The 25524-nt window shown below is 42.4% G+C and overlaps 1 pseudogene across 1 annotated transcript in view; it reads left to right on the plus strand.

Moving 5' to 3' along the window:
• The first annotated feature begins 9925 nt into the window (after window positions 1-9925).
• Window positions 9926-25524, plus strand: part of LOC146577309 (protein NLRC3-like) — a 22720-nt pseudogene continuing 7121 nt past the window's right edge. Inside the window, exons 1-8 of the transcript XR_014889318.1 lie at window positions 9926-10138; window positions 10214-10346; window positions 10602-10703; window positions 11696-11774; window positions 11936-12122; window positions 12251-14045; window positions 14959-15132; window positions 15407-15574. The product of XR_014889318.1 is annotated as a protein NLRC3-like (transcript). The remainder of the gene's footprint in view (window positions 10139-10213; window positions 10347-10601; window positions 10704-11695; window positions 11775-11935; window positions 12123-12250; window positions 14046-14958; window positions 15133-15406; window positions 15575-25524) is intronic.

Consider the following 25524-nt stretch of genomic DNA (forward strand, 5'->3'; position numbering starts at 1 on the left):
ATCTGCTGTGATTGGTTGGGGTGAGAGAAGAAAAACAGGATAAAGACATGCTGTGGAAGAGAGACAGAGGTTAATAACAGGTATGATTCAATGCAGAGAGGGCTGTTAACACAACAAGGGAGATCCAGGTTTCCCAGCTGACGAGCAGAGGGCAGCGGCTTCCACTCGTTTGAGCAGTTTGTTGCGTGACCTCCTGTCTCTCACTGAACTAAAATGCCTCCAAACAACAGCAAAATAGATGGCACTCACTCCAACGTCTTGCAGCAAAAACATTAAGTGATGGGAAGAACAGGTGATGGATGAGCTGCAGATGTAACCGGTGTGATTCTGCGTTGTGTCTGATAAAAAAGGTAAAAGAAAGAAAGACCTCCCAGTAAATAATTTGCCCACTCCAGCTCCTACGACCAAATACAAACAGTGGGGAAGAGGGTTAGTTCAACCCACCACAGCTCCCAAGCTAGCAAGGAGTATATATTCATGCTAGCATTTATGGCGCCTAAAACACATTTATGATACACACATACGACACACTTATAACATCTAACAAAAACAGGCTTAATAATGACAATAATCGAACTAAAATTGCAACCAGAAACATCCAGGTGGCTAAATATGCATTATATGTGTGTTTTAAAGTGTTGGAAAGAAATGACACCCACCTCTCCCACAGGGGGATTGTAGAAAAGGGGAGAGGCAAAAGGGGTACACTGTATTTATAGGATTGCACCGAAGAAGAAGAAAAGAACGAGGAGGGGCTCTAACTGATAATGAACACAACTACAGGCTTGGAGGTCCTAAAAGTCAGGTATAAAAGGAGCAGTTTGGGGGTTTAGAACACATTATAACAATGTGATTTATGACCCTGTTACACAGAGCCAGCAGAATGAGCTGCTGCCACCACCACAATCAATGGTGACGCCAATTTAGAAAGAGCCCCAGTTGATTCCACTCTTGCCAGATGCTGAATACACATCGTCTAAAAGTGTGTGCCATTGACCAAAGGAGGAGTGGGCTGTTCACACATGCCTGTGTTCTTATGGAGCAGTCTTTGAGGATGGCGAGTCCAGAGCTGGAGGTTTAGATCTAAGAGAGTGATCCAAAGTCAGGAGAGGATTACACCCAACCTTCAGAGATCTTCCTATAAGCCAGAACTGGAAGCAGAGCCACCTTTGGCTATGATATCTTTACTGGACCCAGTAAGTCCAGTCAAGGTCAAAAACGTGGTCAGTCCCCCATTTAGTGCCATAGATCTGAAACATAGTAAACAAAATGCTAGTAAAAAGTTAGAAACATGTTCAAGTTACATGTCTACAACTCCACAACAGACATACTTTGCTACTGGTGCCAAACAGTACTGCAGTCTGTAGCTTTCCAGCCATCCTTTGAACGTCTTTGAGTTTAATGTAGCCAAAACTGGATTCAGTAATCAGTGTTTATTTACAGAAGCCGTAGAGTATGGCTGCCACATGTGAACATCAGTGACGGCTCATTTAAACTGTAGGAACGATTAACCCAACATCAGAAAAATACTTCATTTTACATTAATGTGACAAATTAACACTGCTGGGACTTTTCTGGTCCTACACTGTTCATGTCCAAGTCAACACATTGTAAGATTTACACGTGGAAGGTCATCTAAGCTGCTTATGTGGAGATTACCTTTCCTTTAACAACGACCAGTTTCTTCTTTTCAGTTTTCAGTTTTATTTGTCATATGCAAGTTAGCACAGGGTCAACATTGCAATGAAATGTGTTTGACGAGCAGCAGTCACTCGGCAGCTTGATACAGTAGGAGAAAATATAATAAAAGAAAATAATAAAGAAAATAGAAAAATAGTAAGGAGCAAATATTAGAGAGACATGGTAAAAGAGAAAAGATGACTAAATATATTTGTATCTATAAATATATGTACACTAGTGATTAAATAAGAAAATCTTGAAGAGAAATATGACGGGAGGGCAGATGGGACATTGCACAGGAATGAGCAGCAGAAAATTTCAGTATTGCACTTTTAAATATAAATATCAATGACAATAAAGTGGAGTGACCAGTGCAGATTAAACAGAGTACTTGTGAAGCTGCAGGTAGCTTCTGAGTGCTGTGTTGTGTGTGTTTAAGTGTTGTGGTTGAGGTGTCGTATGGCTTGGTGGTAGAAACAGTTTTTGAGTCTTGTAGTCCGAGCAGACAGACTCCTGTAACGATGGTAACAAGGAGAACAGCTGATGTGCTGGGTGGCTGTGGTCCTTGATGATGCTGTGTGCTTTATGGAGGCACCGCTGGAGATAAATGTCCTGAATGGCAGGAAGCCTCGTGCCAGTGATGTGCTCTGCTGCCTTCACCCTCTGTAGTGATTTACGGCTGCTGGCAGAGCAGCTTCGTACCAAACTGTGATGCAGCTCGTCAGCAAGCTCTCGACTGCACACCTGTAGAAATTTGAGGTGATGTTGGCGTTCATGCCAAACTTCCTCAGCCTCCTCAGGAAGTAAAGCCGCTGGCGAGCTTTCCTGATTGTTCTCACCTCAAACACATTATTTACCCATCCAGGTGGAACATGTAGCTGTGCTCGGTTTGACAGCTTTCATCCTGGCAGCAGCGTCAGCTGAAGCATACAAGGCACACATAGATGTCACTGAGCTGGAGCTCTGGGAGAGACGTCGCCACTTTCAGGCCTTTAAACAAAGCTGTTGGAGCACAAGTCCCAAAGATTTATAGTTTCTCTTCATGTCTTCATTGTTCCTCCATGGAGAGATGTTCCAAGTAGCCTTGGCTCGAGACAGGCGTCCTGCAGGACTACCTACCAACTGTCCACTGTTTGCAGTCGTGGTAGAGTAATGTTGCCCACCAGTGACTGAAAACCATGGATTGGAGAAGAATGACAGAATTCAGTGACCTTGTGGGGCCATAACAGAGAAATGACAGCAGTGTAGTGGATCAAATAAAGAGTGATGATGTTATATTTGTGACTGTAGCAGGACCAAGGCTCAAAAGGTTGCAGGCGTTGTTAATTGAGCAGAAGATGGACGGCATCAAGCCCTCTCCTCGACAGCTACAGGATCACAGTCTGCAGGTTCAGTTATGCAACGTTTTAGCATCGATGCGTGAAGTTAAGAGCAGACAGGGAGGTTATTTTTGCACTGGGCTGGAATGACTCAGTTTACCTGTCAAAGGCTATCACGGCTGGGAGAAAACCCTCAGCATTAGTAAAGAAGGACCACGGTGGCCTCTGGGTAGAAACACTGCAGAGTTCATGTGGATACGCTGCTGCATTAGGTCAGATAGAAATATCATAAAGCATCATTAAGTAAAAACGTTTATTAAGAACAAATGTTTAAATATTGTTAACATGTTTCCCAGAAACATCTGTAGAGACAAAGAGCTTTCTGTTGTTGCTTCGAGGAAACAAGCTCTTCTTTTTAGTTTTGTCCTGGTATTTATTCCAGGACGGACTCATCCACTGAGCAGTGTTTGGGTTTCTTCCTTTTCCTCGTTCTGGATGCAAACTATTACAACTCGGGCTTTATTTCAGTGACAATGGCCTTAAGCTGCAATACAACAGGAAGTTACTCATATATAGTAATTTCCCAGACCATATTAAAAATCCATTAACAGGAAATACAAATGATGGGACAATGCCACAGCATGGACATTAGAACAGTTGGGAAAATTTACCTGGAAAAAGGTGAAAATGAGGCTTCATTGAACTGGAATTACAAAGACCAGGAATGTGAGATCCACCAGCCACGACTGAGGGTTTTTACACGTCATATCCTCAAAGTAGAACTACAGTGATCAAAAGAATCGACTTTAATGTTATTCTTTCTTTATTTATGTCAGATTTAACCCCCCAAAAAGCTTTAATCTTTAACTAGTCTTTGGACGTAGCTACAGCACGGTCAGGTTGACAGTTTATGGGTAACATGTGGCCACCAGGCACTGCGACACACTTCCATGTTATATTACCTTGGCGTCCCGTAGGAATACAGGAGAATCATGTGAGGAATCTAAGAGTTGTTTCTTAATTCAATTCAGTTTTATTTACACAGCACCAAATCACAACAGCAGTCGTCTCAAGGTGCTTTATACTGTAAGGTAGCTCGTACAATAATACATACAGAGAAAAACCCAACAGTAATATGACCCCCTGTGAGCAGCACTTTGGCGACAGTGGGAAGGAAAAACTCCCTTTTAACAGGAAGAAACCTCCAGCAGAACCAGGCTCAGGGAGGGGCGGGGCCATCTGCTGTGATTGGTTGAGGTGAGAGAAGGAAGACAGGATAAAGACATGCTGTGGAAGAGAGACAGATGAACCGCTGAGTGTTGTCCCGTCGAGGTGGCTCTTCTATGTTGTGCATTTATGGCACCAAACCACAAATGCAAAGGAAGAAAGGGTCGAGGCACAGCACCCAGCTGCCTGACAATATTCAGGCAACGTCCAAAGCCCCACAAAGGACCTACCCACACCCCACTGGCCCCGCCCAGATCGAGGAGCTGTCACAGCAGACAAAAATGTGAAGTCCGCACATAGTCGCCATGGCACCCACCAACCCACCACACCATCCCCCATGGAGCTACCAGGAGAGGCATACTGGCCCACTGTGGATCACAGAGGAGCAGACCCAGGGGGGCTGACAGCACAGTCCCCACCCACCAGTCGTGCAGCTTATTTTATCTTGTCAGCGTGAGCCCCACCTAAAGGGGACAGAGGGATTAGTGAGTTGCATTAGTGGGGCAGGAGAGAGTGAAGCAGGGGAGCCAATGTCACTGCGATACGACTCCTCAACACCATCCAGCCTGCCCCACCACTCATAATGAGTCCTGCTGTGCTCTGTAGCAATGATGCATTTTATGTGTGTGTGCCAGGTTAGTGCTGTGGATTCAAAGGAGCACAGTTCCACTAAACAGGAGATCAGGATAAACCCCAGTAACCAACCCTGCCCCCGCCATCACATATTCTCAATCCCAGCAGAGGCCAGCCCCACAATGACATGCCACACGTGATACACAGCCAACATTACTGTTATAATTACATGTTTCCTTTATTACTTTCCTTTCAACCTCTTTATTTTGCACCTTAAACTTTCTTTGGTTGCTACAAGCCACAAAGTCCTTTATGGTTTGTCTCTGTTGTGTGGAGGGCTGTTTTTAAGAGCTCAAAAATGGGTGTATCAGAGTCAAACAGGCAGCACAGTGGAAAAGTGGTTGGCACTGTTTCCTGACAGCAAGAAGGTTCTGGGTTCAAATCCAACATCTAAGCTGTTTGCATGCTCTCCCCATGTCTGGGTCCTCTCTGGGTTCTCTGGCTCCCACAGTCCAAAGACGAGCAGTTAGTGGGGTTAGGCTGATTGGTGTATGTGCCTATGAGTATGAGTGTACACGGGTGTTTCTCTGTGTTAGTGACAGTCTGACAGAAGGCTGCATCCCTCAGCCTCATGTGGGCTGTGTAGCCCCTTTACCACTGCAGTGAGAGCTCAGACCTGTTTCTGGTGGGTGGTGGACTCCTCCAGGGCTTCCCCTGATTCCTCTTCTGCCACAGAAGACTGTGGCCTCAGAAACTCATATCTGCTTTTTGCAAATGAAGCGAACCTGTTGGCTTCATCAGCAGGGGCGGATCTAGAAGGGTGGCATGGGGTGGCAAGTGCCACCCTAAAATGATCCCTTGCCACCCCAAGTGCCACCCCAGTTTTGCATATGACAGTGTTGTTTATTAAAATAAGTTTAACAGTTTGAGCGTAGTTACAGTCAGCAGTGAATATAAATGCTAGAACTGGATATATTCCATAGTGTCCCCCCCTCCACATTAACAAATGGTTCAGCCCATAGCAGGACGGCTTTTTTCTTGTTTTCAGCAGCAAGCGATGCTTATGATTGTGCCAGAGCACATTTTGAACAACACCATGGGAATTTCTGATTTTACACAGGTGGGTGGATGTTACACTGTGGAAATGAAGGAAGGTGAGTGCTATTTTAAATGGTTGTAGAAAATGAAAAAACAGCAGGTGTATTGGCTGCATTTTTAGATAAATAGTTGTATCTGTTTACAAAATGTACAATTTATATTTGCATTTCAAGTTATAAACATTTACCCAACACGTCTGTGGTTTTTTTACAGTAAAAAATACTGCTAGGATTTTAGGTTCTTTGTGTGATTTCAGATCAGTAATAGTTACATTAATAGTAATAGTAATACTAATGCAGTATGTCAGTGAAAAAACAACTAAATTCAGTTGAGCTGAAAAGATACCAAACAAAGCAAGAGGAGGAAAAAATAAAATGAAACAATCTGAGGGTGAAATACAAACGTAAACTCAAAGGAGTCACAAATGTCCGGTTGTATTTCAGACCTCAGAGGGTGAATCCAACAAATCATGAAAAATGAGGTTTACATGTTTGTTCATGACGGTGCAGATTTCTGACATTTTGTGTCATTTAAGCTGCAACAATGTGACTGTTTTCTAACAAAAACAGTGAAACTTAAGTTAGACTTGTGTTTGTAAATGAAGCGCCCCATGTTGTGTAGCTTTCTGGAGTTTATACTTATTGGGCTACATATGTATTTAATATACAGGCTGTACAGTACATAGCATCAAAACTCACATGTTTCATGTAACTAAAGTGTGTAATCATGTGGGTACAGACAATAATTAAGTTATAGACTATATTTATATGAAAAACGTGCATACTTACTGCATTTGAATCATTTTAACCACATGTAACCACCTGCATATGTGTTTGGGGGGAAAAGGCTTTGATTTTGCAACCCTAAGAAAATTTCTCTAGAGCCGCCCCTGACCATTTCACAGGATTTGCATTTAAAGATGCAACAAGACTAAAATGGTTAGGGTCAGGAGGTCAAAGGTCAGAGCTCCTGTGGGTCTGAGGGCGGCCTCACGCTGGAGAAGGATGAAGGAGTCTGACCTGAGCCAGTGTTTGACATGAACACATCAGCACTGCTGTCAGTGAGCCTAACGACAGCCGTTAGCATCATTTCAGTGTTTCAGTCATAAAAACACTTCCTGTCACTGTGGTGGTTACAGTGACATCATGCAGTTTGTGCTTTGACCTCCAGAGGGCGACAAATCAGCACAGACAGAGAGCTCCATTCAAACTTTGCTGCCATCAGGAATAATTCTTCAAATATAATCATCAGTGTTTGAGCAGTTATGATATCAGGGACAATCTAGACATGTGTGACAATACTGAACATGTCACATGACACACCTCAAACATCATGTGATCCACTCTCAGTCTGCACTTTCATTCATGACTTCAACAGGTTGAAATGAGCTTTGAAGAAACATCAGTGAAATAAATCTTTCATGGATTCATGTGAGCAGCAGATGAACTTTGTACCAACAACATCTTCAATAACAGAGTCTGAATGAAGCTCAGGTGTTGATGCTGCTCACTGATTGGACGCTTGCTTTCAGCTCTGCTCTCAGTCTTTACTGCACAGGTGAAGGTAGAAAGTGTGACTGGATCTATAGACTGGAAACAGAGAAACATGCTGAACATTTGAAGCTTTGCAGCAGAAATGTTCATGTTACAAATACAGCAGAGCTGATCTGGGATCAGTGTGTTCACACCTGCAGCTACAACAAGGTTTCATGTCTCCACACGTCAGCATGTGAACTTTACTCTGACTCAGTCTGAGCAGTCAGACGGCATATTTTTAAAGTTAACACATCAGCACACACAGAGCTGAGCCCCTCCCACCTGTGCTGAGTTTCAGGTGGAGCCCCGCCTCCTTCCAGGAAGCAGCTCACCTGTGTGTCCGTGTTTAGTGTCCAGGTGTGGAGTGGAGCTTGTTGTTGGTGTGTGAAGAAACTGTAAGTTTGCTTTGTTTCCTCCTTTAACAGTTTGTCTTTAGGAACTTTACTGTTTGTTCAGCTCGTGTTTGATTTCTTCACACAACAAACTGTGTGTGTTTGTATTTCCGGTCTCTCCATTAAAGTCAGTGTGTAATGTTTCCTGGCTAACATCAGCTGTGTGCAGCTTAGTTCAGCACAAATCTGCCGCTCCATAGTTCACGGTAACGGACTCACAGCTGGACCAACGAGGCCGAGTGTGTCCGCCACTCTGAGCTACGTTCGTGTTTGTGTACTTGTAGTTTGTACTTTGAGTTCACTCAGAGCCCACAGAGGACGCAGCGTACGTGATGACGTCACAGCCCTTTACCTCCTTTACTGTCACTGTGATTAATATTTACACACGAGACACCTGCAGAGCTCTGACGCTAAGCTAGCACACAGCATGCTAACACTAAGCTAAAGCTAGGCTAGCCAAGAACCCAGAGTGAGGTTAAAGCTAGTGATGGGCAGATGAAGCCTCATGAAGCACTGAAGCTTTTCATCCAATTGGTTCACCCCAACGCGAAGCTTCTTGAAGCTTCATTTGCTCTAGTAGGACACCTACTGGACGTAAAAATATTAGTTGGCATGAATTTGAAGAGTGTGGCCTTTTTGCACACAGCCTGTAAATGTCAACAACAAAAGGAGTGTGTAAAACATGTATATTGTAGTGATGCAGTGTACTGTGTATATTTATACTGGCAGTATGGAACATGATTATTTGGAAATGCCTAAAATGGAAATGATCATATACTGTGAGGTGAGGTGTGGACAGTGGTTGTGCTTTTGTAACATTGAGGCAAGGACAGTGATTAGTGTTTAGGGGACACATCATTGGTTTTTGTTAAAAAGAAATAGTTTCTCCACTGTGGCAGGTCGTAGGCGATTTTTTTTTTTCTAAACTGTCTCTAACTCTCACTAACCGCAACTCTCCATCAAACGCCCACATTTTGTCTGAGGGGTTTATATCGCTGTCATAGCTCGCGGCAAAGTTCGAACCGCTTCCTGAACCAGTCACGTGGTACAGCCGGGCAGCGAGGCTTCGGACGTCATCATTTTCAGCTCCTCCCATAAATGAAGCAAGCCTCGATACGCGCTTCGCGGAAACGCCCCCTCCATTACTCAACACACGCTTCGAAGCCTCGATACAGAACGTCACATCACTAGTTAAAGCTGAGTAAACACTGACCCCAGACCAGCACCGTGATAAAGTGAGCTGCTGCTGCTGAACTTGAACAGGTAACAAAGTGATGAGCAGTCAGGCTGCAGGTTTCTACCTGTTCATGTTTCTACAGTAGAATCACTTTGAAGTGTCTTTGTGCTGTTTCATCTTTGATTTGTGTTCATAAACACTCAGAGAAACATCACGTGACCTCATCAGGATCTGTGTTGGTGTGTGGGGCTGTACCTCAGCTTTATGTTGTTACATGCTCATTTGTTCATTTTAACATCAAAGTAATGTTATGAGGAGTAATGAAGTAACGTACTCCATTACTTTTAATCAAAGTGTTCTGTGTAATATGTGTAATAATGACTGTTTTGAGTAATGACCAACACTGATCACAACAAAGAGGAAATGCCTCCAACATGCACAAACATTTGAGCCACAACATGCAGTTAATGTGCACAAATGTCTTTGATATGCTGCTCAGTGATGGTGGTGACTGTCAGAGCAGAGCTACTGAGAATCAATAAGTAATATCAATGATGGGATCAGAATCACTAAATTCTTCTCATCCCTGTCAGTATCATACATGTGCTGTATAATGTGATAAATGTAGAGGTGCTGGCTGTTCTCTCACTCTGCTGTTTAGCTGTAAAGGACGCCTCCCTGCCTTTGTCTCATTCATGACCTTTAATAGTCTCTTCTAACATGCAGAGATCTGTATGATCTGTTTCATAGAGTCTAACCAGCCTGTACAGGTAACAACAACAGTCACTGCATCACTGACACACAAACGTCATCTCTGTCAATAACAACATTCATACATGGAATAAAAACACATCAGTGGATCATTGCTGGAGCTGATGTTTGTGCTCCTGGTGCAAAGGCTCTCAGTTTCCTCCTTGAAATAACATCAGTGGTGGGTCAGCGACATGCTTTCTTTCCCTCTCAGGTTTAAATATCTGGGACTCTCCACCGTTTGGTTTTAGAGCTGAAGAAGCTTCTCAGATGAAACGTCTTCCAGAAACTTAAAGACGTCTCTTTTCTCTCCAAGCTCCTTAGATCACATGACCTGGATGACTGAACCTACAGACATATTGACCTGGTTTCATGGTCACATGACAGGTCAGAGGTCAGCGACTGTAACTCAGTTCCTCCTGTTAATGTGAACTCACTGAGTGTTTGTGGTTTACCTCTCAGACTGACTGAAGATGATGATGGAGGAAGAGGAGGACAGAGCAGAGTCTGCAGGGTCCAGCTGTCCGTCTGTGAGGAGTGACGAGTCCAAACCTCGAAATCCTCCAAACTTCAGTGGTGAACCTGGAGCAACGAGGTCAGAGAGCTGAACTCACTGAGTAACAGAAATAATTCTGCACTGACATTATAATCAGTGTTGACTCTGGTTGATTGTCTGACTGTGTTTGTGAGCTGAGAGGAAATGAAAATGAGTTTGTAACAAAAATCAGTTTTGTCCAGTTTTCCTGTAAAAAGCTGAACTCTAATCTAAGAGGATGTTACTGACAGGAAACAGCTGCATTATCTGCAGTCTGTGTGATCACAGCTGCTTCAATCATGTTTGTGTCTGCAGAGGTCAGAGGTCACAGTCTGCAGGGCCCAGCTGTCCGTCTGTGAGGAGTGACCGGTCCAAAGATTATAATCCAGGCTTCAGTGGTGAACCTGGAGCAACGAGGTCAGAGAGCTGTGATGACTCCTTTACATGTTTGTGTTTCCTGGATAAATATGACCTGAAACATCCTCAGATTGTTACAAAGATTCATTAAAAAGAAAACAATGAAAGAGAAAAGATCCAAATGTTCGACTTGGTCATTTGCTGTTTGAGGACAGTGATGCTCATATCTGTGGGGAAAGTGTGACCTGAGTGGGTTCATGTTTGTCTTTAAAGAACAGAGCTGCTCTGATTCTCTTTGTGTCTGATCTGTTAAACAGTCTGAGAGGTCACACAGAGACCCAGCAGCTAAAGCCTGGATCATACTGGCTGCTGTTACTCCATCAGGACAACACTGAACCACAGTGGTGTGGATGTAGTGGATAAATCCCACCATACTGATGCTCAGAGTTAACCACAGGGAACAAAACCAGATGTTACCTTCAGATTGTGACCTTTGGAGTGGACGATGCAGATTTCAATAGAGAATAAATGTTGTTGTTTTTCAGCTGTGAAGAAAGAATCTAATTTTCTGAACTTAAGAATTTATGATGCTGGAAACAACATGGAGACTATAACACAACATTTCCACTGTGTTCATAGAATGAATGTAAAACTGTCAGACATTCATTAAATATGCAAAATGTCTACAGAAGCATCAGAGGGTCAGACGTGAAGCACTCAGTGATTTTGATCAAATGACTCATCAGTTATTGATCTGTACTACACTGATCTACCACGTTAGTAAAGCTGGTGTTCTGGTGGTGGAGGGAGACTCGGATCATGTTCTGGTTTTGGAGCAGTGATCTGCTGATGGTTCAGTTTGATGAGCTTCTTCAAAATCATCCCTGACATCACCACTGAAAGGACGTCCATGAAAACAGACTGAAAATTACTGATATGTTCACAATCTGAGAGTTTAAAACTTGACAGACTTGATTCAGATGAAGTTATTTGAGCAGAAACTCCTGGATCTTTATCCTGTGTTGATCTAATCCTTCATGGTTCCTCCACAGAGTGGACCAGCAGAGCTCAGAGGTTCCCAGTGGTCAGTCTGCCCAGCAGCATCAAACACAGCTGGACTCCATATTTATGGTCTGTACATGTACAACAACTACTGTTACATCTGTTCTGTTCACAGTCATCTCCATGCTGCTCTTTGTAGACCAGTGGATCGTCAGTGTGTCCAACATGGATCTGATGTTTGGCTCCATGATTTCAGTCTGATTGGCTCATTCATAAATATTCTGTTCCAGCTGCTGGAGGACAACATCATCACTTTTGTGAAGAACGCGCTGAAGAAGATCCAGAAGGTTCTGAGTCCAGATTACCCAGAATGCTTAGAGAGTCAGAGGAGCAGCAGCAGAGAGGCGTTTGTGAAGATCACAGTGGACTTCCTGAGGAGAATGAAGCAGGAGGAGCTGGCTGACCGTCTGCAGAGCAGTAAGAGGATTTATCTAAAGATTTAAGCTGCTGGATAAATGAACATTTTCCAGAGATGGAAGATGGAGCAACATGTTTTAAAGATTAGTTCTTTTTGGAATTGAGTGTTTATTTTTCTTCTCATTCAGAACTTCAAACTGCAGTTTTTCACCGTAACCTTAAATCCACCCTGAAGAAGAAGTTCCAGTGTGTGTTTGAGGGCATCGCTAAAGCAGGAAACCCAACCCTCCTGAGTCAGATCTACACAGAGCTCTACATCACAGAGGGAGGGACTGCAGAGGTCAATGATGAACATGAGGTCAGACAGATTGAAACAGCATCCAGGAAACCAGACAGACCAGAAACAACAATCAGACAAGAAGACATCTTTAAAGCCTCACCTGGAAGAGATGAACCAATCAGAACAGTGCTGACAAAGGGAGTGGCTGGCATTGGGAAAACAGTCTTAACACAGAAATACAGCCTGGACTGGGCTGAAGACAAAGCCAACCAGGACATCCAGTTCATATTTCCATTCACTTTCAGAGAGCTGAATGTGCTGAAAGAGGAAAAGTTCAGCTTGGTGGGACTTGTTCATCACTTCTTTACTGAAACCAAAGAAGCAGGAATCTGCAGCTTTGAAGACTTCCAGGTTGTGTTCATCTTTGATGGTCTGGATGAGTGTCGACTTCCTCTGGACTTCCACAAAACTACAATCCTAACTGACCCTAGAAAGTCCACCTCAGTGGATGTGCTGCTGATAAACCTCATCAGGGGGAAACTGCTTCCCTCTGCTCGCCTCTGGATAACCACACGACCTGCAGCAGCCAATCAGATCCCTCCTGACTGTGTTGGCATGGTGACAGAGGTCAGAGGGTTCACTGACCCACAGAAGGAGGAGTACTTCAGGAAGAGATTCAGAGATGAGGAGCAGGCCAGCAGGATCATCTCCCACATCAAGACATCACGAAGCCTCCACATCATGTGCCACATCCCAGTCTTCTGCTGGATCACTGCTACAGTTCTGGAGGATGTGCTGGAAACCAGAGAGGGAGGAGAGCTGCCCAACACCTTGACTGAGATGTACATCCACTTCCTGGTGGTTCAGGCCAAAGTGAAGAAGGTCAAGTATGATGGAGGAGCTGAGACAGATCCACACTGGAGTCCAGAGAGCAGGAAGATGATGGAGTCTCTGGGAAAACTGGCTTTTGATCAGCTGCAGAAAGGAAACCTGATCTTCTATGAATCAGACCTGACAGAGTGTGGCATCGATATCAGAGCAGCCTCAGTGTACTCAGGAGTGTTCACACAGATCTTTAAAGAGGAGAGAGGACTGTACCAGGACAAGGTGTTCTGCTTCATCCATCTGAGTGTTCAGGAGTTTCTGGCTGCTCTTCATGTCCATCTGACCTTCATCAACTCTGGACTCAATCTGCTGGAACAACAACAAACAACATCCAAGCGGTCTAGTTTTTTTAGAAAAAAAGAGTCTCTCCACCAGAGTGCTGTGAACAAGGCCTTACAGAGTCCAAATGGACACCTGGACTTGTTCCTCCGCTTCCTCCTGGGTCTTTCACTGCAGACCAATCAGACTCTCCTACGAGGTCTGCTGACACAGACAGGAAGTAGCTCACAGACCAATAAGAAAACAGTTCAGTACATCAAGAAGAAGCTCAGTGAGAATCTGTCTGCAGAGAAAAGCATCAATCTGATCCACTGTCTGAATGAACTGGATGATCGTTCTCTAGTGGAGGAGATCCAACAGTCCCTGAGATCAGGAAGTCTCTCCACAGGTGAACTGTCTCCTGCTCAGTGGTCAGCTCTGGTCTTCATCTTACTGTCATCAGAAGAAGATCTGGATGTGTTTGACCTGAAGAAATACTCTGCTTCAGAGGAGGCTCTTCTGAGGCTGCTGCCAGTGGTCAAAGCCTCCAACAAAGCTCTGTGAGTAAATCTGTGATCATGTTTATTTTTAAAATGTTGATTAAAAGTGGTCATAGATTTCTTCCATGACAGATCCATGTCCTAAAACCATGAGACAGCGTAGTTGTATAGTATAAAAGAAAAAAGGAGAACTTTTGACCACAATATTGTAACTTGAATGAACTTTTGATACAGCCTTTAAACATAAAATTTATGAACAGAATCGGTGACAAAGGGCAGCCCTGGTGGAGCCCATCACCCACCGGACTTATTACTATCCAACGTATTGCCGGCTATGCCAACCAAGCTCTTGCAATGGTTGTAAAAGGATCGAATGGCCATAAAATGTTTCTCAGTTTTATTATTTTCAGTCACATCTGTTTTTGATTATTAACTGAATATTTTAAAATTCAGGCTTTTTATGTTATACAAAACATCATATTTTCTTATGATGTCTTGTATTGATTCTGAAGGAATAGTTTTCATCAGTATCGCAGATACCAGCCTGAATTTTACTTTGTATTGGATCAGAAAGGAAATCAGTGGCATCACACATCACTTACAGCAACTTCAGTACCTCTTCATTTTAACAAACTGGGGGGAGTTGCACCAAGATTCAGTATGAGATAAAGAATTATTTTTAACTGTAAGGTTGGAGAAATCTGTTGTTGGAAATTGGAAGAACAGGTCATCTTAAAAATCACTGCATTGTAGTTTTATTCAGGCCCCTTCAATCTGTGATCGCTGTTGCTTTGCATTGTAAATGCTACTATTACAAAAGTCACAAATATTAGTGTATGTGTGTGTTGTTGGGTAATAAACCAAAAGAACAGAATCTACCAGCACCTCACTGATTTCTGCTTAAAAACAATAAAAAAGCAATAAAGCTCTGATTTGTTTGGTTGATCTTGTCTCCCTTCCACCTTGATTTCAGACTGAGTGGCTGTAACCTGTCAGACAGAAGCTGTGAAGCTCTGTCCTCAGTCCTGAGCTCCCAGTCCTCCCATCTGACAGAGCTGGACCTGGGTAACAACAACCTGCAGGATTCGGGAGTGAAGCTTCTGTCTGCTGGGATGAAGAGTCAATACTGCAAACTGGAAACGCTGAGGTCAGATCAAGCGATATCGATTTTTTTTTTCATCAATTAACATCATTTAATCAATTTCATTTGGAAAAAATTAACAGTGTTTATGTTTTGTTTTTTTAATGAATCCATGCAAGTCACAGTAAACTGCCACATTTGTCTTTTGTAACATGAGGCAATAAGGATTCCAGCATGTCCTGAAACAGTGTTGAAATATTGTAAATGTAGTAGCTCCTCATGGCACCATGAATATACTTTAACACAAGTGTTTCATGTCTTCTTGTCATCCTTTCTTCAGACTGAGTGGCTGTAACCTGTCAGACAGAAGCTGTGAAGCTCTGTCCTCAGTCCTGAGCTCCCAGTCCTCCCGTCTGACAGAGCTGGATCTGGGTAACAACAACCTGCAGGATTCAGGACTGAAGCTTCTATTTTCTGCAGTGGAGAGTCCAAAGTGTACAATTCTCAGGTCAGGATTCAGTCTTTTCTGATGATGATTTAAAACCTGAGTCAGGTCGATAAATGGCTTACTCATTTACAACAGACATGATTTGTCAAATCACCTTATATCTAACCCAAAGGTCCTGTGTTTTACTACTTTGATTTTTTAGTAAAACACAGGACCTCTTAATATTTATCTAAGAGACCATACATAATTTTTTTCCCTGGATCATGTGTGTACCCTCCTGGTTGGAGCTCCAGCAGCCTGTATCAGTGAATGGGACTTTAAATGAAATTGCTGCCCCTGTCAGGAAGAGGTCTGAGTGACACACAAAACAGAAAATATGAGCACTGCATGTGTCTGAGGCTACTCAGATACAGACCTGAATGAGACACTAACTTTGTCTCTGAGAGATAACTTTTATTATTAAATACACTTCATTTCTCATCTGTGTAGAGAATGTAGAGTTTGACATGCTAATATTACAAAATGAAAAATCACACTGAGTCACAAAGAAATTGTTTTGGAGTATTTATGGTTCAGCTGATGAAATTGTTCAAACAAACCAGTAATTTACACCGAAACAGCACAAGTGAGACTTTTTCGAGGGACTTACACTAAGCTTGTCCTGGTACACCTGTAGAGCCCAGCTTCTATGGACCATGAGCTTAAGTTCTGTGCTGCTCTGATTTATTGCCTGTGCTGTCTTTCAGTTCAGCTTTGTCGAGTCTCTGGTAGGATTTCTTTTACATGACCTGTGTAAAAACAAAACAGGAAACACATTAAGCTGAAGTAAGATGCACAATTTGAAAAATGGGGCACAAAAAATGTTGCTGCTTTCTGGAAAGTGCGTCTAAGAAGACCCAATGGAGAAAGTGAAGAGAAAAATCAAAGATTAAGAAGAAGAAAATGGCAGAGGCAGTTTCTCTTGGACTGCCTGCAGATGGGGTGAGACTCTAGAAACAGGGATGATTGGAGAAAATGCAAAGAGGCCATAGGATAAACCAGGAGATGAATACTCTGGTGTTCTGGGGATAGTGGGAGTGAGAGGGAGAGATGCCAGTAAATGATTTCAAGGATAAATTTGAGAGAATCAGAGCTAAGAAACCAAAGCAAGTGGGGAACTACAAACATATGGACAGACTCATAATTAGGCCAAAGACACATTAAAGCAATTATTACAGGTTTAGAAACAGGGATGGATATGAAGGAGCTTAGCATGAATTTGCATTGAGGAAAGAATAGCAACGAGCATCAGAGGAAACAGTTAGGAAAACTAAAAGGATGTACTGGCAGGAATACTGCAGTACTTTAGGAAGAACTACCGTATTTCCCAGACTACAGAGCGCACCTGAATATTAGCCGCACAAGCTAAAATCAGGGGAAAATCCTGTTTTGTACATACATTAGCCGCACCTGACTAAAAGCCGCAGGTGTTTCAATGTTGACTTATCATATGTAAGAGAATATGCACAAAGCGAATTGTCAGGAAAGAGATGGCTGTTTGGAGACACACCCCTTTTATCAATATTTTGAAAAACAAGTTATGGGTACATATTTGCACAACTTTTTAGGTATATGTACAAGTAGCGGTAATTACAAGTACAAAACATGTACTGTGCTTCATAAATGAGTAACAAATGTAGTACATAACAATAACCTACAGCACACCAGAACAATTGATTCGGACTACCTTTTAGGCTCAGGTGCAGTGACACGGCTTTAACAAGAAGAAAAGTCAGTCATTCACCACCATCTTCCTGCGCACTAAAACCACCAAAGTCCTCTCCTCCAGTGTCGGAAACAAACAGGCTCAGGATGGCTTCGTCATCCACTCTCAGCTTCTTTCTTTCGTTGTCACTTTCAAAACCAAAGAAATCCTCGTTGTCAGTGTCAGAGTCGAACACCCTCAGAAGGGCCGTGGCGGTGTCCTCCTCTCCATCATGCAGCATTCAGCCCTTCGAAATCTGTTGGTGATCGTGGATGTTTTCACACTTTTCCACGCTGTCAGAATCCAATGGTGGAGTTGGGCATAACTTGCTTTTTGCAAGTTTATCGCCGCTCATCATCCAGGCCTCCAGCTGAACGGGTAGCGCTACTTTGAAGTTTGTTTTTCGCCCTACCTCGTACTGCACTACGTTGCCTGACGGATGGACATGTGACCAACATACCACTCTTGAACCCCGATCCTTCCGCCAGGCAACGTAGTGCCGTACAACAGCGGAACAAACAAAACAAATCCGCTCATGGACAATCCATAGAAAAGCCGCACCTGACTAAAAGCCGCAGGGCTCAAAGCTTGTGCAAAAAGTAGCGGCTTATAGCCCGACAATTACGGTACACCAGTTCAGAATGTGTGGAGTACAGTTAAGAACATGAATGCAGACAGGAAACAACAGCAGCTGTTGTAAAGTAAATTCAAACTCCTTCATTAAATGCAGCTGGTTGAGTTGAAAACAATGGAGAATGATTGTGTTACGTTGTTTATTCTCTATAGAAATGGAGCAGGAGTGCATGCAGAGCTGGACGTGGGCTGTATATACATGCGTGTATCTGTTTTGTCTGTGAGCAGAGAAAACAAAGCGCTGGAAATGTCATATTGAAATGTTAAATCAGGAAAATCCTGGAGAAGAGGATAGTTCTAATGTTCAGTTTGTAATGTTGAATTCAACACAGCTCTTAAATGCATAAAAATGACTTCACCTGACGTCAGACTGAGCAATCGGATTAGCTACTGATATTGATTTAACCATTTAAGACCTACCATAGAACCAAGTCCGCCAGAGCTTATATTATATTTTTACATGCTGTAGAGCCATTTTTGGGAGCATTTCAAGTTGCTATACATCAATACAACCATTACAGCCTAAATTTTAATAATATGTATGTATTAAGTGCATAGTAATTACATAAATTGCAAAAAAGTGCAATAAACTACAAAAAAATTGAAAATCGTTTTTGTTTTTTTAACATATATTTCTAGTTAGAGAAATTTAAGAGGCTTATCCCTCAAAACTGTAAATACAAAAAAGTTGCACAAAATAGTTTCCCACCACAGGAAATTTATTTTGAGTGCCTTCATAGTTTTATTTTTGAAATACACCAATTTTTATATACTGCAGCAAAAATGAAAATAAATATTATACTGCAAATTTGCAAAATAACAGCATATGCATCAAAATAAACTATTTCCAGCAGTGCAATATGAGTCCTAAGCATATGTGGAAGGAAACTGTAACCTAGGACAAGCTGATGGCATAAGATGTAAGTACAATTCCTCAGGTTTTATATGCAAAAAAAAATATTGCGCTAGCTCACGTGGTTACAGTGCTACCGGGATTTAAAAATATTTGCACAAAACGGAGTGTGCCCACTCTGACCAGTTTTAAAGGGTTAAAGCAAGAAAATTAGCATTAGCTGCCAATTCCTATTCACCTAAAATTAGCATTACCTGCTAATGGCAGTCTAGTTAGCATTAACTCCTCACTAATGTAATGCTAATTCACATCAAATTATCTTTAGCTTTAGCATTAGCTGCTAGCTTCAGCCTACCTAGCACTAGCTGCTCACATTGTTAAAAGGGAAGAGAAAACCATATTAGCATTAGCTGGTAATAATTATTCACCCCTAATTAGAATTAGCCACTAATGGCAGCATACTTAGCATTAACTCCTCACATCGTTATAATGCAAATGAGGTTAACTTGAATTAAATTAGACTGCCGTTATTAGCTAATGCTATTTAGCAGTAGCTGCTCACATTGCTATAAAGCAAAGGAAAACGATATGAGCATTAGGTTCTAATGCGTATTTGCCTTAAATTAGACGTAGGTGGGCAGCACGGTGGCACGATGGTTAGCACTGTTGCCGCACAGCAAGAAGGTCCTGAGTTCAATTCCACCATCAGGCCGGGGTCTTTCTGTGTGGAGTTTGCATGTTCTCCCCGTGTTTGCGTGGGTTCCCTCCGGGTACTCCGGCTTCCTCCCACCGTCCAAAGACATGCAGCTTGTGGGGATAGGTTAATTGGATAATCCAAATTGCCACTAGGTGTGAATGTGCGAGTGAATGTGAGTGTGAATGGTTGTCTGTCCCTGTGTGTTAGCCCTGCGACAGACTGGCGACCTGTCCAGGGTGTACCCCGCCTTTCGCCCTATGACAGCTGGGATAGGCTCCAGCGCCCCCCGCGACCCTGAAAAGGATAAGCGGAAGCGAATGGATGGATGGATGGATAGACGTAGGTGCTAATGGCGGCCTACTTAGCATTAGCAGCTCAGATGTTGTAATGCTAGGGAAAAGAGTGTTAGCATTAGCCGTTCACAATGTTATAAAGTTAAGGGAAATAGTGTTAGCATTAGCTACTCACATTGTTAAAAAGTGTTAGCATTAGTGCATAATGCTAATTCACATCAAATTAGCATTAGTTAATAACGGCAGCCTATTTAGCATTAGCAGATAATGTTGACCTTGGCCCACTGGAGAAGTTCAGAATTAAAGATTTAGGAGTGTTTCTCGATAGCTCTTTCTCGTTTGAGAAACAAATAAATTCTGTTATTAAAACCAGCTGTAAGGTTTATATTGTTGATTGTCATTTATGCTTAGAAATATTTACTCATATATGCTTAGAGTTGTATAATCGATTGCATGATGATAGAGGTTTGATCCTTAGTAGTCTGTAAAGACTCTGTGTGCCTTCCAGAGTGCTCTGGCATGCACACACCACTTGGGGCCATGAGAGAGGTCGTACCCTCTCTTACTGATTTATGGTGTAGGACAGGGGTCTCAAACTCAATTTAGCTGGGGGCCGCTGCAGGCAGAGTCTGGGTGAGGCTGGGCCGCATTAGGTTTTCCACAAGAAAGGCATGGTTAAAAAATTCCAATCTTCTCAAATCTCTTTATTTTTATTTTTTAATACAAAATATGAAAAATGAATAAACAAATTAAGAATTAATAAGAAAATAAATCAATCTGTAATACATAAATAAAACAATAATAAGATATTTTTAGTCAGTGAACTTGTGTTTTTCTTTCAGTCTTCTATATCTGCTGTATTTACATTGAAATGTCTGTATTAACAGTTCTATAACCTTCTTCTGAACATGAATGGAACACTGTAGAAAATGAACTGTTCTTCTGAACATGGCTTCTCTTGCCTACTCCTTGCTGCTAGAGACCTGGCAGCGTTTCTTCTCGCATAGCCGAGCCAGATTTGGCCTGAGGGAGGAAGCAGTTGCGACCCTCAGTATGTCTTGAAGATGATCATCCGTAAGTCTGGACCTGTACTTGGACTTATTGAAGTTCAAAGTGGAGAAGAGCTTTTGGCACAAGTATGTGCTACCAAAAAGGCACATGGTCCGCTTGAACATTCGGGAAAGCCGAGGGAAACTAGGGCTCAAGTCTCTCAAAAATTGTCCAAGCTTGTCTGCTTTTCCACTCACCTCCCTGAACTTTGCTTTGAGTTCAGAGTTGCACTGCAGCTCAATGAGCTCCATTTGAAGCACAGAAGGGGCATCTTGCACATCAAAGGAGAAGGGGTCCGCAAAAATGTGAAAGGTGGCTCTGTGTGTCTTGAAGTGGGCAAATCTGTGATCAAATTCCTCCTGTAGCCTCAAAATGACATCAACATACTCGTCAGCACTGAATGGTGTGCCTGCATCCACGAGTGCCTTGCATGCTGGGAAATGGCAAAGGTTTGTCTGAGAGAGCTGAGCTTTCCAGAGCGCCAGTTTTGTGGAGAATGCTCTCACGTTGTCATAGGCAGCACTGACAAGTTGCCCCTGGCCTTGTAACGTCTTGTTCAGTACATTAAGCTCATGTGTCATATCAACAAGAAAAGCTGAGTCCATGAGCCATTTGGGATGAGTTAGCACAGGAACACTAACTCCATCCTTCTCCATGAAGGCTTCACTTCTGCTCTCAACTCAAAAAGTCTCTTTAATACATTTCCCCTGCTGAGCCAACGTACCTCAGTGAAGTCGAGCACATCCCCATATTCTGACTCCATTTCCTCTAAAAAAGCACAGAACCTTCGGTGCTTTGAGCCCCTGGATCTGATTTGGTTGATGCATTTCACAACAATAGACATCACATTGTCAAACTTCAGGCATTTGCTGCAAAGGACCTGCTGATGGATGATGCAGTGCAGAGCAATGGCCTCCTCCACGCCTTCCTCTTCCAGTTTGTTTTGTGCCACCAGTCCATGTTTCCTCCCTGTCATTGATGGCGCTCCATCTGTTGTTATTCCAACAAACCTCTTTCATGGCAAACCAACATTCTCAATGGCATCACACAGCTTGTAAATATCTGCTGAGCGGTGGTCTGGCCATGCATTGGAATTACTGTGAGCAGCTCCTCCATCACTTCAAAACTGTCATCAACACCACGGACATACATTGGGAGCTGGGCAGTGTCGGTGATGTCTGTGGTCTCATCAAGAGCGACTGAGTATACACTGAAACATTTGGCTTTCTCACACAGTTGGTCATAAATGTCACTTGACAGGTCAGAAATGCGATCTGCTGCGGTGTTGGCAGAAAGGCTGATGTTGCTAAACTGACCTTTCTTTCCCGGACAGACTATATTTGCAGCCTGCAATATGCACTTTTAGACAAATGCACCTTCTGTGAATGGCTTCCCTGCTTTAGCAATCATCTCACTAACCACGTGGCTCCGACTGCTGCATTATTCTCTTTGGTTGCTTTCTTGGAGAAATCTTGCTGCCTCAGTAGATCTGTTTTAAGACTGGCAACCCGGTTCGCTCTCTCGTCTCCCTGGTATTTTGCATCCAGCTCAGCATGTCTAGTTGTGTAATGACGTTTCAAATTGTATTCCTTGTGCAGCGCAACTTTCTCTGTGCAAATAAGACAGGTCGGGGTGCCCCTGTGCTCAACAAAGAAATATTGCATTTCCCACTTTTCCTGAAATTGTCGGTGCTCATCACCAACCTTTCTCTTCACCGCAGGCTTTGAAAAAGACATGTTTGGGGCTATGTGACATTTATAATTCTACTTGGTGTCACTGTCGCATTGAAGTTTCAATCAAGCGTTTAGCCGACGGACGGGGAACGTCTCAACGCGTAGAGAACGTCATTTCTGCTTCTTTTTCTTGCAACCGTAGCACGGCGATCGGCAGATAAAAAGCCGGTGTTGTGCCAAAGTAGTTACCCCCGTCAAAAATTGTTTCCCCATTCACTGGAGCGCGCAAAGTAGGAGGAGCCACTTGCCTAGCTCCGTTCTGTACGCTACTTGTCACTGATCTGCAGTCGACGCGATAAAGAGCGAAGCTATCACGAATGAGTTCATTTGCAAAATCAATCTCAGTATAACCAATAAGTACAGTAACTTTGGAGACGATGTCTTATTCACAGCATAAGTTATGGAGGGATGCAAAATTTATCAGGCTGTGTGGCATCGGCTGCCAAAATGTGTGTCCCCCCCCATCAATGATGCACCTTGGCGTTGCTATCACGAAAGAGTTTATCTGCAAAATAAATAACAGTATAACCAATAAGTACAGTAACTTTGGAGACCATTTGGTTTCTTTAGACTTCTTAATTTACATCTAATCTACATCTATATATGTAGATATGTGTTCTCGACAATGTGTGCCATAAGAACAGTAGCTGTGGACCTTTAGTGTCAACTATGTACAAGCGAAACAAATAAACACATCTTCTGGTGGTGGGCTTTTCACACAGAGCTGGTGGAACCACCGCAAACACATCTCACACTGAATCTGTAAAAAAATAAATAATTACAAATCCCAATGTTAAAATTTCATTTATGGGAATTGATCATAACATTTAGCAGTCTTTCTTGATGTCATTACCCATTTGTTTTCAGTTTCATGCTCTTCTTCCCCGCAGAAATGACAGATGTTTGTCAAGTCATCTGTTTTAAAAAGTGAAAAAATAGCACATAGAGTATACTACCTACTGCACTTATTACTTCATTCAAACAACTATATGGTTTGTTTCTACAGCCATCATGATGAAAATATTCATGATGTGAGAACATTGAATGGTGGAAAATGAGTTACCTGTCTCTAGGAGAAGAGTGGTGGCAATTTGCAGCCTGTGTGTGTTTATGGCCTTTTTTGTAGACGGAAAGTTTATTGACTCTTTTCGCAAGATCTTTTCAGCAAACTGAAAAAGAGATTCTAAGATGACTAAATAGGCTAATATCGTAAATGTTATTTTATAGTTTTCTGTGAATCAATTTCTTTCTTTTATTGTGTCTTATATTCCTTTTCCTGTCATTAACATTTATTACAACACAACATTTCCAATATTCTCGTATATATGTATGTATTACGGTTAAGACTCGTACTTTCAATGCAAAGACTCCACATGAGGCAGCGTCCACTTGTTTTGGGAGTTTGACTGTGTCACAAGTCCATCTTGAGACGTTGCATCCTTTTTTTCGCATGAATGCCCTGAAAGACAAGTACAATAAAAACAAATAACATGTTTTAAAATTTTGGTGACACAAGGTGAACAGTATGGAGAGCTTAAGTGTCTGTTGAACATCAAGTTAAGAATTGACCACACTGTTTTGTTAAAATCATTACTTTTTAAAAGTCTACAACGCATTTCCGTGGACAATTACTTGTGCTTTTTTTCCCGTTTCCGCCCATGATATAGAAATCAATCACTTAATTTAAAGGTCAAGCTAATTAAATCGGTTAGTGCAAATTAAGACTACACATTATGCCATTGTATATGTGTTAATATATATGTATTGATGACATTTATAAATGCTACAAAGTTGCAGTTATTACCTTCAATGTCGTAAATAGCAGCTTTTCGTCGGAGAAGAAATTTCTCTTTCTTCGTAAAAAGCGCAGGATACTCGCCTTTCAGTTTATATGCAACCAAAATCTTGTACTCGTCTGGTTCCATCCTCTTGTGGTGTTTGTTGTTTTCGAAAACAAATTGTAAAAAAATCTTTTAGTTAGCTCAGAGGCACTCTGGTTTTCGGTTCGTGCATCATCATAGATTGGGGGGGGGCACACATTTTGGCAGCTGATGCCATACAGCCTGATAAATTTTGTATCCCTCCATGACTTTTGCTGTGAATAAGACATGGTCTCCAAAGTTACTGTACTTATTGGTTATACTGTGACTTATTTGGCAAATATACCCTTTGTGGTGGCAAAGGCAATATGGATTACAGATTGGGGGGGGCACACATTTTGGTAGCCGATGCCACACAGCCTGATAAAATCTGTATCCTTCCATAACTTTTGCTGTGAATAAGACATCTTCTCTGAAGTTACAGTACTTATTGGTTAGATTGAGATTGATTTTGCAAATGAACTCATTCGTGATAGCTTCGCTACAAAGTGTAAACCGAGTGTAAATTCACTGGAGAGCGACGTGTTTCCATCTGGTTTTACAGTATTATAGTATCAAAGTCTTTTTCTAGACAAAGTATTCCCAGCAGGTTATTTAAGTGTACATTATAAGGTAAACTGTCTTCCACACGGCACATTACAATGTCACGAAACTAATATTAAATTCATCGAGTCTGCTGTTTTCCAGCTTTTACTCTTTATCGCGTCGACTGCAGATCAGTGACAAGTAGCGTACAGAACGGAGCTGGGCAAGCGGCTCCTCCTACTTTGCGCGCTCCCGTGAATGGGGAAACAATTTTTGACGGGGGTAACTACTTTGGCACAACACCGGTAGCAGTCTCCTTTGTTTTTACGTTCGATGTTCATGTCTTTCATGACGACACGAACACCGTGGCGTTTGCAGATGGTAGAAAGTGCAGGGATAGCGAGCGCAAAAAAGGCGACTGCTCACGGCGCCGGGCTGTTGTTACAGGAGAAAGAAGCGGAAACGACACCGTGACATATAACAAATAACATCAGCTGTTTCTGATGTTAGTTGTTTTGACTGCTTTTACATTATATTGAAATATATGTAATGTTCATGTTTGCTGCAATGCAAACGCAGTGATGCAAATAAAAACATGGAGC

Source organism: Mchenga conophoros, linkage group LG3, assembly GCF_057382185.1.
Source record: "Mchenga conophoros isolate Kocher_MC1m ecotype Shallow Benthic linkage group LG3, M_conophoros_male_GT1.1, whole genome shotgun sequence".
In the NCBI taxonomy this organism is placed as follows: Eukaryota; Metazoa; Chordata; class Actinopteri; order Cichliformes; family Cichlidae; genus Mchenga; species Mchenga conophoros.